General features: G+C 42.7%; 1 pseudogene; it reads left to right on the forward strand.

The window, feature by feature from the left end:
• Positions 1–363: 363 nt before the first annotated feature.
• On the forward strand, positions 364–482 carry LOC134946112 (5S ribosomal RNA; annotated as a pseudogene).
• Positions 483–20,053: the final 19,571 nt, after the last annotated feature.

Consider the following 20,053-nt stretch of genomic DNA (forward strand, 5'->3'; position numbering starts at 1 on the left):
TACACTTGTGCTGAGATTAAAGACAAAAGATCATTCAGAATTATTAATGGTGCAGATCGCTATTACTTGTAATAGCGATCTGCACCATTAATAATTCTGAATGATCTTTTGAATCAGCACCTTCTGAGCTTTATATGATGATTATTGTATGTAATATATCAATTTAGAACACACTATGCCTTAATTTCCATTATCTTTTTTCTTTTCGTGGACTCTCATTTATGATCCAGGGGCACAATACCACTTCGGTGGGATTTGATGTCTCCTGCCTAACATAAACAGCAGATCCACACTGCACCTTTGTGACGTAAACAGTCACCCCTTCTTATATAGGTGCACTCTCATTGGAGTCTGACCCACTTTCTCTACTATCAAACCACACTGCTAATGCCCGATCTCGTCCGATCTTGGAAGCGAAACAGTGTTGGGTTGGGTCAGTACCTGAAGAGGAGACTCACAGGGAATACCCAGTGTTGTAGAGCTTTAATCATTTTGTATGATGTGAGGTATGTGACTTCAACAGCAGTATCACCACTTGTTTCTGTTTTTCCATCTATTTCTCTTCAGGGAAGGTACATTATTTGGTCCTCCCAAAAAAACTATATAGCTAGAAGCTACTATTCCAATCAGTACAGTTTGTGCAATATAAAAAACCTTGTACTGTTTAATTAATGCTGATAATTCTTTCTTTGATTATGACAGAATTATGAATTAATTGACCAATTGGTCTCATTAATACAGATTGTCTGTACTGGTCGGGTGAAATGGGTGTACGACTTTGCGGTGTCTTCACCCATTTCTATCTCATTTCCTGAGGCAGGACCAGAACATTTTATTTATAACTATTCTGGATCACTCACATTTTTGATAATGGGCAATTACATTGATCTTAATGATTATTTCAATAAAATTGTGTTTTATCAGTAATCAGAATAACCAATGTGTTAATCACTAAAAGTGATTACAATTAGTTAATGAGTGCGCCCACACAAGAGCCTTCTTTTCTCTCCTTTTGCTTATACAGTTAAAGGTGCAGTCATTTATAAAAACATATCCAAGATGCTGAAAGCCAGAGGAATCATCCGCACACAACAGCAAGTGTTAAACAAAATGAAAACTCTTAAAAAGCAGTTCTTGAAGGTGCATGACAACAACCGTAAAAAGAGCGGGGTTGGCCGTATCGGCTGGCAGTACTTTGACATCTGTGCAAATTAGAGATGAGCGGGTTCGGTTCCTCGGAATCCGAACCCGCCCGAACTTCAGCTTTTTTCTCACGGGTCCGAGCGACTCGGATCCTCCCGCCTTGCTCGGTTAACCCGAGCGCGCCCGAACGTCATCATCCCGCTGTCGGATTCTCGCGAGACTCGGATTCTATATAAGGAGCCGCGCATCGCCGCCATTTTCACACGTGCATTGAGATTGATAGGGAGAGGACGTGGCTGGCGTCCTCTCCGTTTATAGAGAAGAAACTAGAGTAGAGAGAGACACAGAATTTAGTAATTTTGGGGAGCATTTTTAGGAGTACTACTACTTGCTGAAGTGTAGTGTGACTGTATATGTATATCTGACTTGTGGGGGAGACAGTGGGGAGCAGTTAGAGTCTGAGAGCAGGAGTACATATTTTAACGTACAGTGCACACTTTTGCTGCCAGAGTGCCAGCCACACTGCCATTGTGACCACACTGACCACCAGTATATTGTGATTGTCTGCTTAGGAGTACTACTTGCAAGTTGCTGATAGTGTGACCAGTGATCTGACAACCAGTTTAATTAATCACCACCAGTTTAATATATATATATATAATTGTATATATATATATATAATTGTATACCACCTACCCGTGTTTTTTTATTTTCTTTCTTCTTGATACATACTATAGTAGCTTACTGTAGCAGTCTGCGGTGCTGAGCTGACAGTGTCCATCAGGTCCGTCATCAGTCATTACATAATAAATATATATACCTGTCCGGCTGCAGTACTAGTGATATTATATATATATATATATTAATTTCATCTCATTATCATCCAGTCTATATTAGCAGCAGACACAGTACGGTAGTCCACGGCTGTAGCTACCTCTGTGTCGGCAGTCGCTCGTCCATCCATAATTGTATACCACCTACCCGTGGTTTTTTTTTTCTTTCTTCTTGATACATACTACTATAGTAGCTTACTGTAGCAGTCTGCGGTGCTGAGCTGACAGTGTCCAGCAGGTCCGTCATTACATAATAAATATATATACCTGTCCGGCTGCAGTACTAGTGATATTATATATATATATATATTAATTTCATCTCATTATCATCCAGTCTATATTAGCAGCAGACACAGTACGGTAGTCCACGGCTGTGGCTACCTCTGTGTCGGCAGTCGCTCGTCCATCCATAAATGTATACCACCTACCCGTGTTTTTTTTTTCTTTCTTCTTGATACATACTACTATAGTAGCTTACTGTAGCAGTCTGCGGTGCTGAGCTGACAGTGTCCATCAGGTCCGTCATCAGTCATTACATAATAAATATATATACCTGTCCGGCTGCAGTACTAGTGATATTATATATATATATATTAATTTCATCTCATTATCATCCAGTCTATATTAGCAGCAGACACAGTACGGTAGTCCACGGCTGTAGCTACCTCTGTGACGGCAGTCGCTCGTCCATCCATAATTGTATACCACCTACCCGTGGTTTTTTTTTTCTTTCTTCTTGATACATACTACTATAGTAGCTTACTGTAGCAGTCTGCGGTGCTGAGCTGACAGTGTCCATCAGGTCCGTCATCAGTCATTACATAATAAATATATATACCTGTCCGGCTGCAGTACTAGTGATATTATATATATATATATATTAATTTCATCTCATTATCATCCAGTCTATATTAGCAGCAGACACAGTACGGTAGTCCACGGCTGTAGCTACCTCTGTGTCGGCAGTCGCTCGTCCATCCATAATTGTATACCACCTACCCGTGGTTTTTTTTTTCTTTCTTCTTGATACATACTACTATAGTAGCTTACTGTAGCAGTCTGCGGTGCTGAGCTGACAGTGTCCAGCAGGTCCGTCATTACATAATAAATATATATACCTGTCCGGCTGCAGTACTAGTGATATTATATATATATATATATTAATTTCATCTCATTATCATCCAGTCTATATTAGCAGCAGACACAGTACGGTAGTCCACGGCTGTAGCTACCTCTGTGTCGGCAGTCGCTCGTCCATCCATAAATGTATACCACCTACCCGTGTTTTTTTTTTCTTTCTTCTTGATACATACTACTATAGTAGCTTACTGTAGCAGTCTGCGGTGCTGAGCTGACAGTGTCCATCAGGTCCGTCATCAGTCATTACATAATAAATATATATACCTGTCCGGCTGCAGTACTAGTGATATTATATATATATATATATATATTAATTTCATCTCATTATCATCCAGTCTATATTAGCAGCAGACACAGTACGGTAGTCCACGGCTGTAGCTACCTCTGTGTCGGCAGTCGCTCGTCCATCCATAATTGTATACCAGCTACCCGAGGTTTTTTTTTTCTTTCTTCTTGATACATACTACTATAGTAGCTTACTGTAGCAGTCTGCGGTGCTGAGCTGACAGTGTCCATCAGGTCCGTCATCAGTCATTACATAATAAATATATATACCTGTCCGGCTGCAGTACTAGTGATATTATATATATATATATTAATTTCATCTCATTATCATCCAGTCTATATTAGCAGCAGACACAGTACGGTAGTCCACGGCTGTAGCTACCTCTGTGTCGGCAGTCGCTCGTCCATCCATAATTGTATACCACCTACCAGTGGTTTTTTTTTTTCTTTCTTCTTGATACATACTACTATAGTAGCTTACTGTAGCAGTCTGCGGTGCTGAGCTGACAGTGTCCAGCAGGTCCGTCATTACATAATAAATATATATACCTGTCCGGCTGCAGTACTAGTGATATTATATACATATATATATTAATTTCATCTCATTATCATCTAGTCTATATTAGCAGCAGACACAGTATGGTAGTCCACGGCTGTAGCTACCTCTGTGTCGGCAGTCGCTCGTCCATCCATAATTGTATACCACCTACCCGTGGTTTTTTTTTCTTCTTTCTTCTTGATACATACTACTATAGTAGCTTACTGTAGCAGTCTGCGGTGCTGAGCTGACAGTGTCCAGCAGGTCCGTCATCAGTCATTACATAATAAATATATATACCTGTCCGGCTGCAGTACTAGTGATATTATATATATATATATTAATTTCATCTCATTATCATCCAGTCTATATTAGCAGCAGACACAGTACGGTAGTCCACGGCTGTAGCTACCTCTGTGTCGGCAGTCGCTCGTCCATCCATAATTGTATACCACCTACCCGTGGTTTTTTTTTTTCTTTCTTCTTGATACATACTACTATAGTGGCTTACTGTAGCAGTCTGCGGTGCTGAGCTGACAGTGTCCAGCAGGTCCGTCATCAGTCATTACATAATAAATATATATACCTGTCCGGCTGCAGTACTAGTGATATTATATATATATATATTAATTTCATCTCATTATCATCCAGTCTATATTAGCAGCAGACACAGTACGGTAGTCCACGGCTGTAGCTACCTCTGTGTCGGCAGTCGCTCGTCCATCCATAATTGTATACCACCTACCCGTGGTTTTTTTTTTTCTTTCTTCTTGATACATACTACTATAGTAGCTTACTGTAGCAGTCTGCGGTGCTGAGCTGACAGTGTCCAGCAGGTCCGTCATTACATAATAAATATATATACCTGTCCGGCTGCAGTACTAGTGATATTATATATATATATATATTAATTTCATCTCATTATCATCCAGTCTATATTAGCAGCAGACACAGTACGGTAGTCCACGGCTGTAGCTACCTCTGTGTCGGCAGTCGCTCGTCCATCCATAATTGTATACCACCTACCCGTGGTTTTTTTTCTTTTCTTTCTTCTTGATACATACTACTATAGTAGCTTACTGTAGCAGTCTGCGGTGCTGAGCTGACAGTGTCCAGCAGGTCCGTCATCAGTCATTACATAATAAATATATATACCTGTCCGGCTGCAGTACTAGTGATATTATATATATATATATATTAATTTCATCTCATTATCATCCAGTCTATATTAGCAGCAGACACAGTACGGTAGTCCACGGCTGTAGCTACCTCTGTGTCGGCAGTCGCTCGTCCATCCATAATTGTATACCACCTACCCGTGGTTTTTTTTTTCTTTCTTCTTGATACATACTACTATAGTAGCTTACTGTAGCAGTCTGCGGTGCTGAGCTGACAGTGTCCAGCAGGTCCATCATCAGTCATTACATAATAAATATATATACCTGTCCGGCTGCAGTACTAGTGATATTATATATATATATATATATATATATATATATTAATTTCATCTCATTATCATCCAGTCTATATTAGCAGCAGACACAGTACGGTAGTCCACGGCTGTAGCTACCTCTGTGTCGGCAGTCGCTCGTCCATCCATAATTGTATACCACCTACCCGTGGTTTTTTTTTTTCTTTCTTCTTGATACATACTACTATAGTAGCTTACTGTAGCAGTCTGCAGTGCTGAGCTGACAGTGTCCAGCAGGTCCGTCATTACATAATAAATATATATACCTGTCCGGCTGCAGTACTAGTGATATTATATATATATATATTAATTTCATCTCATTATCATCCAGTCTATATTAACAGCAGACACAGTACGGTAGTCCACGGCTGTAGCTACCTCTGTGTCGGCAGTCGCTCGTCCATCCATAATTGTATACCACCTACCCGTGGTTTTTTTTTTCTTTCTTCTTGATACATACTACTATAGTAGCTTACTGTAGCAGTCTGCGGTGCTGAGCTGACAGTGTCCAGCAGGTCCGTCATCAGTCATTACATAATAAATATATATACCTGTCCGGCTGCAGTACTAGTGATATTATATATATATATATTAATTTCATCTCATTATCATCCAGTCTATATTAGCAGCAGACACAGTACGGTAGTCCACGGCTGTAGCTACCTCTGTGTCGGCAGTTGCTCGTCTATCCATAATTGTATACCACCTACCCGTGGTTTTTTTTTTTTCTTTCTTCTTGATACATACTACTATAGTGGCTTACTGTAGCAGTCTGCGGTGCTGAGCTGACAGTGACCAGCAGGTCCGTCATCAGTCATTACATAATAAATATAAATACCTGTCCGGCTGCAGTACTAGTGATATTATATATATATATATTAATTTCATCTCATTATCATCCAGTCTATATTAGCAGCAGACACAGTACGGTAGTCCACGGCTGTAGCTACCTCTGTGTCGGCAGTCGCTCGTCCATCCATAATTGTATACCACCTACCCGTGGTTTTTTTTTTTCTTTCTTCTTGATACATACTACTATAGTAGCTTACTGTAGCAGTCTGCGGTGCTGAGCTGACAGTGTCCAGCAGGTCCGTCATCAGTCATTACATAATAGATATATATACCTGTCCGGCTGCAGTACTAGTGATATTATATATATATATATTAATTTCATCTCATTATCATCCAGTCTATAATAGCAGCAGACACAGTACGGTAGTCCACGGCTGTAGCTACCTCTGTGTCGGCAGTCGCTCGTCCATCCATAATTGTATACCACCTACCCGTGGTTTTTTTTTTTCTTTCTTCTTGATACATACTACTATAGTAGCTTACTGTAGCAGTCTGCGGTGCTGAGCTGACAGTGTCCAGCAGGTCCGTCATTACATAATAAATATATATACCTGTCCGGCTGCAGTACTAGTGATATTATATATATATATATTAATTTCATCTCATTATCATCCAGTCTATATTAGCAGCAGACACAGTACGGTAGTCCACGGCTGTAGCTACCTCTGTGTCGGCAGTCGCTCGTCCATCCATAATTGTATACCACTTACCCGTGGTTTTTTTTTCTTTCTTCTTGATACATACTACTATAGTAGCTTACTGTAGCAGTCTGCGGTGCTGAGCTGACAGTGTCCAGCAGGTCCGTCATCAGTCATTACATAATAAATATATATACCTGTCCGGCTGCAGTACTAGTGATATTATATATATATATAAATTTCATCTCATTATCATCCAGTCTATATTAGCAGCAGACACAGTACGGTAGTCCACGGCTGTAGCTACCTCTGTGTCGGCAGTCGCTCGTCCATCCATAATTGTATACCACCTACCCGTGGTTTTTTTTTTTTCTTTCTTCTTGATACATACTACTATAGTGGCTTACTGTAGCAGTCTGCGGTGCTGAGCTGACAGTGACCAGCAGGTCCGTCATCAGTCATTACATAATAAATATAAATACCTGTCCGGCTGCAGTACTAGTGATATTATATATATATATATTAATTTCATCTCATTATCATCCAGTCTATATTAGCAGCAGACACAGTACGGTAGTCCACGGCTGTAGCTACCTCTGTGTCGGCAGTCGCTCGTCCATCCATAATTGTATACCACCTACCCGTGGTTTTTTTTTTCTTTCTTCTTGATACATACTACTATAGTAGCTTACTGTAGCAGTCTGCGGTGCTGAGCTGACAGTGTCCAGCAGGTCCGTCATCAGTCATTACATAATAAATATATATACCTGTCCGGCTGCAGTACTAGTGATATTATATATATATATATTAATTTCATCTCATTATCATCCAGTCTATATTAGCAGCAGACACAGTACGGTAGTCCACGGCTGTAGCTACCTCTGTGTCGGCAGTCGCTCGTCCATCCATAATTGTATACCACCTACCCATGGTTTTTTTTTTCTTTCTTCTTGATACATACTACTATAGTAGCTTACTGTAGCAGTCTGCGGTGCTGAGCTGACAGTGTCCAGCAGGTCCGTCATCAGTCATTACATAATAAATATATATACCTGTCCGGCTGCAGTACTAGTGATATTATATATATATATATTAATTTCATCTCATTATCATCCAGTCTATATTAGCAGCAGACACAGTACGGTAGTCCACGGCTGTAGCTACCTCTGTGTCGGCAGTCGCTCGTCCATCCATAATTGTATACCACCTACCAGTGGTTTTTTTTTTCTTTCTTCTTGATACATACTACTATAGTAGCTTACTGTAGCAGTCTGCGGTGCTGAGCTGACAGTGTCCAGCAGGTCCGTCATTACATAATAAATATATATACCTGTCCGGCTGCAGTACTAGTGATATTATATACATATATATATTAATTTCATCTCATTATCATCTAGTCTATATTAGCAGCAGACACAGTACGGTAGTCCACGGCTGTAGCTACCTCTGTGTCGGCAGTCGCTCGTCCATCCATAATTGTATACCACCTACCCGTGGTTTTTTTTTCTTCTTTCTTCTTGATACATACTACTATAGTAGCTTACTGTAGCAGTCTGCGGTGCTGAGCTGACAGTGTCCAGCAGGTCCGTCATCAGTCATTACATAATAAATATATATACCTGTCCGGCTGCAGTACTAGTGATATTATATATATATATATATATTAATTTCATCTCATTATCATCCAGTCTATATTAGCAGCAGACACAGTACGGTAGTCCACGGCTGTAGCTACCTCTGTGTCGGCAGTCGCTCGTCCATCCATAATTGTATACCACCTACCCGTGGTTTTTTTTTTCTTTCTTCTTGATACATACTACTATAGTGGCTTACTGTAGCAGTCTGCGGTGCTGAGCTGACAGTGTCCAGCAGGTCCGTCATCAGTCATTACATAATAAATATATATACCTGTCCGGCTGCAGTACTAGTGATATTATATATATATATATTAATTTCATCTCATTATCATCCAGTCTATATTAGCAGCAGACACAGTACGGTAGTCCACGGCTGTAGCTACCTCTGTGTCGGCAGTCGCTCGTCCATCCATAATTGTATACCACCTACCCGTGGTTTTTTTTTTCTTTCTTCTTGATACATACTACTATAGTAGCTTACTGTAGCAGTCTGCGGTGCTGAGCTGACAGTGTCCAGCAGGTCCGTCATTACATAATAAATATATATACCTGTCCGGCTGCAGTACTAGTGATATTATATATATATATATATATTAATTTCATCTCATTATCATCCAGTCTATATTAGCAGCAGACACAGTACGGTAGTCCACGGCTGTAGCTACCTCTGTGTCGGCAGTCGCTCGTCCATCCATAATTGTATACCACCTACCCGTGGTTTTTTTTATTTTCTTTCTTCTTGATACATACTACTATAGTAGCTTACTGTAGCAGTCTGCGGTGCTGAGCTGACAGTGTCCAGCAGGTCCGTCATCAGTCATTACATAATAAATATATATACCTGTCCGGCTGCAGTACTAGTGATATTATATATATATATATATATTAATTTCATCTCATTATCATCCAGTCTATATTAGCAGCAGACACAGTACGGTAGTCCACGGCTGTAGCTACCTCTGTGTCGGCAGTCGCTCGTCCATCCATAATTGTATACCACCTACCCGTGGTTTTTTTTTTTCTTTCTTCTTGATACATACTACTATAGTAGCTTACTGTAGCAGTCTGCGGTGCTGAGCTGACAGTGTCCAGCAGGTCCATCATCAGTCATTACATAATAAATATATATACCTGTCCGGCTGCAGTACTAGTGATATTATATATATATATATATATATATATATTAATTTCATCTCATTATCATCCAGTCTATATTAGCAGCAGACACAGTACGGTAGTCCACGGCTGTAGCTACCTCTGTGTCGGCAGTCGCTCGTCCATCCATAATTGTATACCACCTACCCGTGGTTTTTTGTTTTTCTTTCTTCTTGATACATACTACTATAGTAGCTTACTGTAGCAGTCTGCGGTGCTGAGCTGACAGTGTCCAGCAGGTCCGTCATTACATAATAAATATATATACCTGTCCGGCTGCAGTACTAGTGATATTATATATATATATATATATATATATTAATTTCATCTCATTATCATCCAGTCTATATTAGCAGCAGACACAGTACGGTAGTCCACGGCTGTAGCTACCTCTGTGTCGGCAGTCGCTCGTCCATCCATAATTGTATACCACCTACCCGTGGTTTTTTTTTTCTCTCTTCTTGATACATACTACTATAGTAGCTTACTGTAGCAGTCTGCGGTGCTGAGCTGACAGTGTCCAGCAGGTCCGTCATCAGTCATTACATAATAAATATATATACCTGTCCGGCTGCAGTACTAGTGATATTATATATATATATATTAATTTCATCTCATTATCATCCAGTCTATATTAGCAGCAGACACAGTACGGTAGTCCACGGCTGTAGCTACCTCTGTGTCGGCAGTCGCTCGTCCATCCATAATTGTATACCACCTACCCGTGGTTTTTTTTTTTCTTTCTTCTTGATACATACTACTATAGTGGCTTACTGTAGCAGTCTGCGGTGCTGAGCTGACAGTGACCAGCAGGTCCGTCATCAGTCATTACATAATAAATATAAATACCTGTCCGGCTGCAGTACTAGTGATATTATATATATATATATTAATTTCATCTCATTATCATCCAGTCTATATTAGCAGCAGACACAGTACGGTAGTCCACGGCTGTAGCTACCTCTGTGTCGGCAGTCGCTCGTCCATCCATAATTGTATACCACCTACCCGTGGTTTTTTTTTTTTCTTTCTTCTTGATACATACTACTATAGTAGCTTACTGTAGCAGTCTGCGGTGCTGAGCTGACAGTGTCCAGCAGGTCCGTCATCAGTCATTACATAATAAATATATATACCTGTCCGGCTGCAGTACTAGTGATATTATATATATATATATATATTAATTTCATCTCATTATCATCCAGTCTATATTAGCAGCAGACACAGTACGGTAGTCCACGGCTGTAGCTACCTCTGTGTCGGCAGTCGCTCGTCCATCCATAATTGTATACCACCTACCCGTGGTTTTTTTTTTTTCTTTCTTCTTGATACATACTACTATAGTAGCTTACTGTAGCAGTCTGCGGTGCTGAGCTGACATTGTCCAGCAGGTCCGTCATCAGTCATTACATAATAGATATATATACCTGTCCGGCTGCAGTACTAGTGATATTATATATATATATTCATTTCATCTCATTATCATCCAGTCTATATTAGCAGCAGACACAGTACGGTAGTCCACGGCTGTAGCTACCTCTGTGTCGGCAGTCGCTCGTCCATCCATAATTGTATACCACCTACCCGTGGTTTTTTTTTTTCTTTCTTCTTGATACATACTACTATAGTAGCTTACTGTAGCAGTCTGCGGTGCTGAGCTGACAGTGTCCAGCAGGTCCGTCATTGCATAATAAATATATATACCTGTCCGGCTGCAGTACTAGTGATATTATATATATATATATTAATTTCATCTCATTATCATCCAGTCTATATTAGCAGCAGACACAGTACGGTAGTCCACGGCTGTAGCTACCTCTGTGTCGGCAGTCGCTCGTCCATCCATAATTGTATACCACCTACCCGTGGTTTTTTTTTTCTTTCTTCTTGATACATACTACTATAGTAGCTTACTGTAGCAGTCTGCGGTGCTGAGCTGACAGTGTCCAGCAGGTCCGTCATCAGTCATTACATAATAAATATATATACCTGTCCGGCTGCAGTACTAGTGATATTATATATATATATATTAATTTCATCTCATTATCATCCAGTCTATATTAGCAGCAGACACAGTACGGTAGTCCACGGCTGTAGCTACCTCTGTGTCGGCAGTCGCTCGTCCATCCATAATTGTATACCACCTAACCGTGGTTTTTTTTTTTTCTTTCTTCTTGATACATACTACTATAGTGGCTTACTGTAGCAGTCTGCGGTGCTGAGCTGACAGTGACCAGCAGGTCCGTCATCAGTCATTACATAATAAATATAAATACCTGTCCGGCTGCAGTACTAGTGATATTATATATATATATATTAATTTCATCTCATTATCATCCAGTCTATATTAGCAGCAGACACAGTACGGTAGTCCACGGCTGTAGCTACCTCTGTGTCGGCAGTCGCTCGTCCATCCATAATTGTATACCACCTACCCGTGGTTTTTTTTTTTCTTTCTTCTTGATACATACTACTATAGTAGCTTACTGTAGCAGTCTGCGGTGCTGAGCTGACAGTGTCCAGCAGGTCCGTCATCAGTCATTACATAATAAATATATATACCTGTCCGGCTGCAGTACTAGTGATATTATATATATATATATTAATTTCATCTCATTATCATCCAGTCTATATTAGCAGCAGACACAGTACGGTAGTCCACGGCTGTAGCTACCTCTGTGTCGGCAGTCGCTCGTCCATCCATAATTGTATACCACCTACCCGTGGTTTTTTTTTTCTTTCTTCTTGATACATACTACTATAGTAGCTTACTGTAGCAGTCTGCGGTGCTGAGCTGACAGTGTCCAGCAGGTCCGTCATCAGTCATTACATAATAAATATAAATACCTGTCCGGCTGCAGTACTAGTGATATTATATATATATATATTAATTTCATCTCATTATCATCCAGTCTATATTAGCAGCAGACACAGTACGGTAGTCCACGGCTGTAGCTACCTCTGTGTCGGCAGTCGCTCGTCCATCCATAATTGTATACCACCTACCCGTGGTTTTTTTTTTTCTTCTTGATACATACTACTATAGTAGCTTACTGTAGCAGTCTGCGGTGCTGAGCTGACAGTGTCCAGCAGGTCCGTCATCAGTCATTACATAATAAATATATATACCTGTCCGGCTGCAGTACTAGTGATATTATATATATATATATATTAATTTCATCTCATTATCATCCAGTCTATATTAGCAGCAGACACAGTACGGTAGTCCACGGCTGTAGCTACCTCTGTGTCGGCAGTCGCTCGTCCATCCATAATTGTATACCACCTACCCGTGGTTTTTTTTTTCTTTCTTCTTGATACATACTACTATAGTAGCTTACTGTAGCAGTCTGCGGTGCTGAGCTGACAGTGTCCAGCAGGTCCGTCATCAGTCATTACATAATAAATATATATACCTGTCCGGCTGCAGTACTAGTGATATTATATATATATATATATATATATATATTAATTTCATCTCATTATCATCCAGTCTATATTAGCAGCAGACACGGTACGGTAGTCCACGGCTGTAGCTACCTCTGTGTCGGCAGTCGCTCGTCCATCCATAATTGTATACCAGTATCCATCCATCTCCATTGTTTACCTGAGGTGCCTTTTAGTTGTGCCTATTAAAATATGGAGAACAAAAATGTTGAGGTTCCAAAAATAGGGAAAGATCAAGATCCACTTCCACCTCGTGCTGAAGCTGCTGCCACTAGTCATGGCCGAGACGATGAAATGCCATCAACGTCGTCTGCCAAGGCCGATGCCCAATGTCTTAGTACAGAGCATGTAAAATCCAAAACACCAAATATCAGTAAAAAAAGGACTCCAAAATCTAAAATAAAATTGTCGGAGGAGAAGCGTAAACTTGCCAATATGCCATTTACCACACGGAGTGTCAAGGAACGGCTGAGGCCCTGGCCTATGTTCATGGCTAGTGGTTCAGCTTCACATGAGGATGGAAGCACTCAGCCTCTCGCTAGAAAAATGAAAAGACTCAAGCTGGCAAAAGCACCGCAAAGAACTGTGCGTTCTTCGAAATCCCAAATCCACAAGGAGAGTCCAATTGTGTCGGTTGCGATGCCTGACCTTCCCAACACTGGACGTGAAGAGCATGCGCCTTCCACCATTTGCACGCCCCCTGCAAGTGCTGGAAGGAGCACCCGCAGTCCAGTTCCTGATAGTCAGATTGAAGATGTCAGTGTTGAAGTAACCCAGGATGAGGAGGATATGGGTGTTGCTGCCGCTGGGGAGGAAATTGACAAGGAGGATTCTGATGGTGAGGTGGTTTGTTTAAGTCTGGCACCCGGGGAGACACCTGTTGTCCGTGGGAGGAATATGGCCGTTGACATGCCTGGTGAAAATACCAAAAAAATCAGCTCTTTGGTGTGGAAGTATTTCACCAGAAATGCAGACAACATTTGTCAAGCCGTGTGTTGCCTTTGTCAAGCTGTAATAAGTAGGGGTAAGGACGTTAACCACCTCGGAACATCCTCCCTTATACGTCACCTGCAGCGCATTCATAATAAGTCAGTGACAAGTTCAAAAACTTTGGGCGACAGCGGAAGCAGTCCACTGACCAGTAAATCCCTTCCTCTTGTAACCAAGCTCACGCAAACCACCCCACCAACTCCCTCAGTGTCAATTTCCTCCTTCCCCAGGAATGCCAATAGTCCTGCAGGCCATGTCACTGGCAATTCTGACGAGTCCTCTCCTGCCTGGGATTCCTCCGATGCATCCTTGCGTGTAACGCCTACTGCTGCTGGCGCTGCTGTTGTTGCTGCTGGGAGTTGATGGTCATCCCAGAGGGGAAGTCGTAAGCCCACTTTTACTACTTCCACCAAGCAATTGACTGTCCAACAGTCCTTTGCGAGGAAGATGAAATATCACAGCAGTCATCCTGTTGCAAAGCGGATAACTGAGGCCTTGACAACCATGTTGGTGTTAGACGTGCGTCCGGTATCCGCCGTTAGTTCACAGGGAACTAGACAATTTCTTGAGGTAGTGTGCCCCCGTTACCAAATACCATCTAGGTTCCACTTCTCTAGGCAGGCGATACCGAGAATGTACACGGACGTCAAAAAAAGACTCACCAGTGTCCTAAAAAATGCAGTTGTACCCAATGTCCACTTAACCACGGACATGTGGACAAGTGGAGCAGGGCAGGGTCAGGACTATATGACTGTGACAGCCCACTGGGTAGATGTATGGACTCCCGCCGCAAGAACAGCAGCGGCGGCACCAGTAGCAGCATCTCGCAAACGCCAACTCTTTCCTAGGCAGGCTACGCTTTGTATCACCGGTTTCCAGAATACGCACACAGCTGAAAACCTCTTACGGCAACTGAGGAAGATCATCGCGGAATGGCTTACCCCAATTGGACTCTCCTGTGGATTTGTGGCATCGGACAACGCCAGCAATATTGTGTGTGCATTAAATATGGGCAAATTCCAGCACGTCCCATGTTTTGCACATACCTTGAATTTGGTGGTGCAGAATTTTTTAAAAAACGACAGGGGCGTGCAAGAGATGCTGTCGGTGGCCAGAAGAATTGCGGGACACTTTCGGCGTACAGGCACCACGTACAGAAGACTGGAGCACCACCAAAAACGCCTGAACCTGCCCTGCCATCATCTGAAGCAAGAAGTGGTAACGAGGTGGAATTCAACCCTATATATGCTTCAGAGGTTGGAGGAGCTGCAAAAGGCCATTCAAACCTATACAATTGAGCACGATATAGGAGGTGGAATGTACCTGTCTCAAGCGCAGTGGAGAATGATTTCAACGTTGTGCAAGGTTCTGCAACCTTTTGAACTTGCCACACGTGAAGTCAGTTCAGACACTGCCAGCCTGAGTCAGGTCATTCCCCTCATCAGGCTTTTGCAGAAGAAGCTGGAGGCATTGAAGGAGGAGCTAAAAGGGAGCGATTCCGCTAGGCATGTGGGACTTGTGGATGGAGCCCTTAATTCGCTTAACAAGGATTCACGGGTGTTCAATCTGTTGAAATCAGAGCACTACATTTTGGCCACCGTGCTCGATCCTAGATTTAAAACCTACGTTGTATCTCTCTTTCCGGCACACACAAGTCTGCTGGGGTTCAAAGACCTGCTGGTGACAAAATTGTCAAGTCAAGCGGAACGCGACCTGTCAACATCTCCTCCTTCACATTCTCCCGCAACTGGGGGTGCGAGAAAAAGGCTCAGAATTCCGAGCCCACCTGCTGGCGGTGATGCAGGGCAGTCTGGAGCGACTGCTGATGCTGACATCTGGTCCGGACTGAAGGACCTGACAACGATTACGGACATGTCGTCTACTGTCACTGCATATGATTCTCTCACCATTGAAAGAATGGTGGAGGATTATATGAGTGACCGCATCCAAGTAGGCACGTCAGACAGTCCGTACTTATACTGGCAGGAAAAAGAGGCAATTTGGAGGCCCTTGCACAAACTGGCTTTATTCTACCTAAGTTGCCCTCCCACAAGTGTGTACTCCGAAAGAGTGTTTAGTGCCGCCTCTCACCTTGTCAGCAATCGGCGTACGAGGTTACTTCCAGAAAATGTGGAGAAGATGATGTTCATTAAAATGAATTATAATCAATTCCTCCGTGGAGACATTGACCAGCAGCAATTGCCTCCACAAAGTACACAGGGAGCTGAGATGGTGGATTCCAGTGGGGACGAATTGATAATCTATGAGGAGCGGGATGTACACGGTGATATATCGGAGGATGATGATGAGGTGGACATCTTGCCTCTGTAGATCCAGTTTGTGCAAGGAGAGATTAATTGCTTCTTTTTCGGTGGGGGTCCAAACCAACCCGTCATTTCAGTCACAGTCGTGTGGCAGACCCTGTCACTGAAATGATGGGTTGGTTAAAGTGTGCATGTCCTGTTTATACAACATAAGGGTGGGTGGGAGGGCCCAAGGACAATTCCATCTTGCACCTCTTTTTTCTTTCATTTTTATTTGCGTCATGTGCTGTTTGGGGAGTGTTTTTTGGAAGGGCCATCCTGCGTGACACTGCAGTGCCACTCCTAGATGGGCCAGGTGTTTGTGTCGGCCACTAGGGTCGCTTAGCTTACTCACACAGCTACCTCATTGCGCCTCTTTTTTTCTTCTTTGCGTCATGTGCTGTTTGGGGAGTGTTTTTTGGAAGGGCCATCCTGCTTGACACTGCAGTGCCACTCCTAGATGGGCCAGGTGTTTGTGTCGGCCACTAGGGTCGCTTAGCTTACTCACACAGCTACCTCATTGCGCCTCTTTTTTTCTTCTTTGCGTCATGTGCTGTTTGGGGAGTGTTTTTTGGAAGGGCCATCCTGCGTGACACTGCAGTGCCACTCCTAGATGGGCCAGGTGTTTGTGTCGGCCACTAGGGTCGCTTAGCTTACTCACACAGCTATCTCATTGCGCCTCTTTTTTTCTTCTTTGCGTCATGTGCTGTTTGGGGAGTGTTTTTTGGAAGAGCCATCCTGCGTGACACTGCAGTGCCACTCCTAGATGGGCCAGGTGTTTGTGTCGGCCACTAGGGTCGCTTAGCTTACTCACACAGCTACCTCATTGCGCCTCTTTTTTTCTTCTTTGCGTCATGTGCTGTTTGGGGAGTGTTTTTTGGAAGGGCCATCCTGCGTGACACTGCAGTGCCACTCCTAGATGGGCCAGGTGTTTGTGTCGGCCACTAGGGTCGCTTAGCTTACTCACACAGCTACCTCATTGCGCCTCTTTTTTTCTTCTTTGTGTCATGTGCTGTTTGGGGAGTGTTTTTTGGAAGGGCCATCCTGCGTGACACTGCAGTGACACTCCTAGATGGGCCAGGTGTTTGTGTCGGCCACTAGGGTCGCTTAGCTTACTCACACAGCTACCTCATTGCGCCTCTTTTTTTCTTCTTTGCGTCATGTGCTGTTTGGGGAGTGTTTTTTGGAAGGGCCATCCTGCGTGACACTGCAGTGCCACTCCTAGATGGGCCAGGTGTTTGTGTCGGCCACTAGGGTCGCTTAGCTTACTCACACAGCTACCTCATTGCGCCTTTTTTTCTTCTTTGCGTCGTGTGCTGTTTGGGGAGTGTTTTTTGGAAGGGCCATCCTGCGTGACACTGCAGTGCCACTCCTAGATGGGCCAGGTGTTTGTGTCGGCCACTAGGGTCGCTTATCTTACTCACACAGCTACCTCATTGCGCCTCTTTTTTTCTTTGCGTCATGTGCTGTTTGGGGAGTGTTTTTTGGAAGGGCCATCCTGCGTGACACTGCAGTGCCACTCCAAGATGGGCCAGGTGTTTGTGTCGGCCACTAGGGTCGCTTAGCTTAGTCATCCAGCGACCTCGGTGCAAATTTTAGGACTAAAAATAATATTGTGAGGTGTGAGGTATTCAGAATAGACTGAAAATGAGTGGAAATTATGGTTTTTGAGGTTAATAATACTTTGGGATCAAAATGACCCCCAAATTCTATGATTTAAGCTGTTTTTTAGTGTTTTTTTAAAAAAACACCCGAATCCAAAACACACCCGAATCCGACAAAAAAAATTCGGTGAGGTTTTGCCAAAACGCGGTCGAACCCAAAACACGGCCGCGGAACCGAACCCAAAACCAAAACACAAAACTCGAAAAATTTCAAGTGCACATCTCTAGTGCAAATATCTTTGGACACACAGCTATATGCAGTCCGGTGAGTCTGTCTTCCAGTTCACAGTACACTGCTACAGAAGGCACTCCAGAAGATACACAGACAAGCAGTGACGTCTGCCTGCCATCACCCCTGTTAATTGACGACACACCTGAGGACAGCGAACATGACACATCCTCCCACCCGTCACATCTAGAAACGACGACAGCATAACTGCCACCATTGATGACGTCGTGGATGCTCAGACCAGTGACAGTGGGACTGTACAAAGTGCCGTCACCGTCACCTCAACTTTGCAGAAAAACAGTAAGTACATGTTTACAATTTTTAACACAAATAGCACAATTCCCCAATTGTTAAACATCTGGTTATGTGGGTAGTATGAGTGGCCGGCGTGGCGGCAACGTGGAGAGTGCAAATGAGCCCCTTGCGGGATCACTGCTCTCGCCACGCTGCTGGCACAGTGGCATGCTTTGCAATTTCTGCCCCCACCCAGGGGGGCTTTGCATTTTTATATATAGATTAATGTTGCAGAGTAGCTAGTGTGTAGGTGGATTAATGCCACAAACACGTTTGCTAATGCTGCTACTTTTATATACGCTCATTTTGTATTTCTTCTCTTCACAGTTTACACTGTACCGCCTAGAAGGAAGAAACCGAGCAAAGCAGCGCAAGTAGCTAAAGCCATGTGAAATGTCCTTGTTGACCAACTCCGAGAGATGGATGCTGCAATATCCGCACAGGAGGATGCAAGGCTCGACAGGTTTCTAGAGGCCGAACGCCAAATGCATGATGCATTTCTTACCCAAGTCATGACAATGCAGGAACGCATGAGTAGAGAGCAGTATGACCGTCACAGGGAATTGCACCAAATGAACATGGCGTTCTTTGAACGTATGAGCAATACCTCAAGAGCACCAACCCAACACCACAACTCACAATACCCTGAGCAGGGTTTTTCCACATTTAATCCTGGCCCATACTATGCCACAAATACTGCACCATCTAGCGCACAAACCTCGGAGTTTACTGTATTGCGCAATTTGCCGTGAATTCTTTCTAGGAGTGATCCATTTCATTGTAAGTGAATACTTGCAGCATCCAAACAGCTCCCAGATGTTAGGAGCTGTTTGGCTGCTGAAAATTAGCACTCACAGTGAAATTTCAATTGTTGTTAAATAACCACAGTGTGGTCAGTGTTTATGCACAACTGTTTGTGCATTCTGTTAATTGGTTTTCTATATTCTGTACTGTTTTGTATAGTGTCTACATTCAAGCACTTTTTATTTAATTTTTACACAGTAATAATATACTGCAGGGACACTGTGGTTAAATCACATTGGTGTTGTATCTACAAGCCTACCAGTGTTTTTTTTTTTTTATGCCAACCAAAACTTGTTTGCAAATCTATGCATAACATACCCAAATGTGCGTAACAGTAGAACATGTTTTCTTTGTTTTCTACAACATTGTTTCTCCATATATACACAGTTGTTGGAAATGTGTTTTTTTTTTTTTTTTTTTTGGGGGGGGGAGGGGAAATCCTAAAATATGAACCCAAAGATCAAAGGTGGAATACAAAAAAAAAAAAAATTCATTCACCAAACATGTTGTGCTGACTCTTAAACACTATTGTACCAGTGCTGCAAGGTTGGACGTAATTGTGTGACGTATTTGTTCTGCAGCAGAGTTTGAGGCAGTCCCAAACAAAGCACCTTCCACATGTGGGTTTAT

This window comes from Pseudophryne corroboree, chromosome 7 (genome assembly GCF_028390025.1).
Source record: "Pseudophryne corroboree isolate aPseCor3 chromosome 7, aPseCor3.hap2, whole genome shotgun sequence".
Classification (NCBI taxonomy): domain Eukaryota; kingdom Metazoa; phylum Chordata; class Amphibia; order Anura; family Myobatrachidae; genus Pseudophryne; species Pseudophryne corroboree.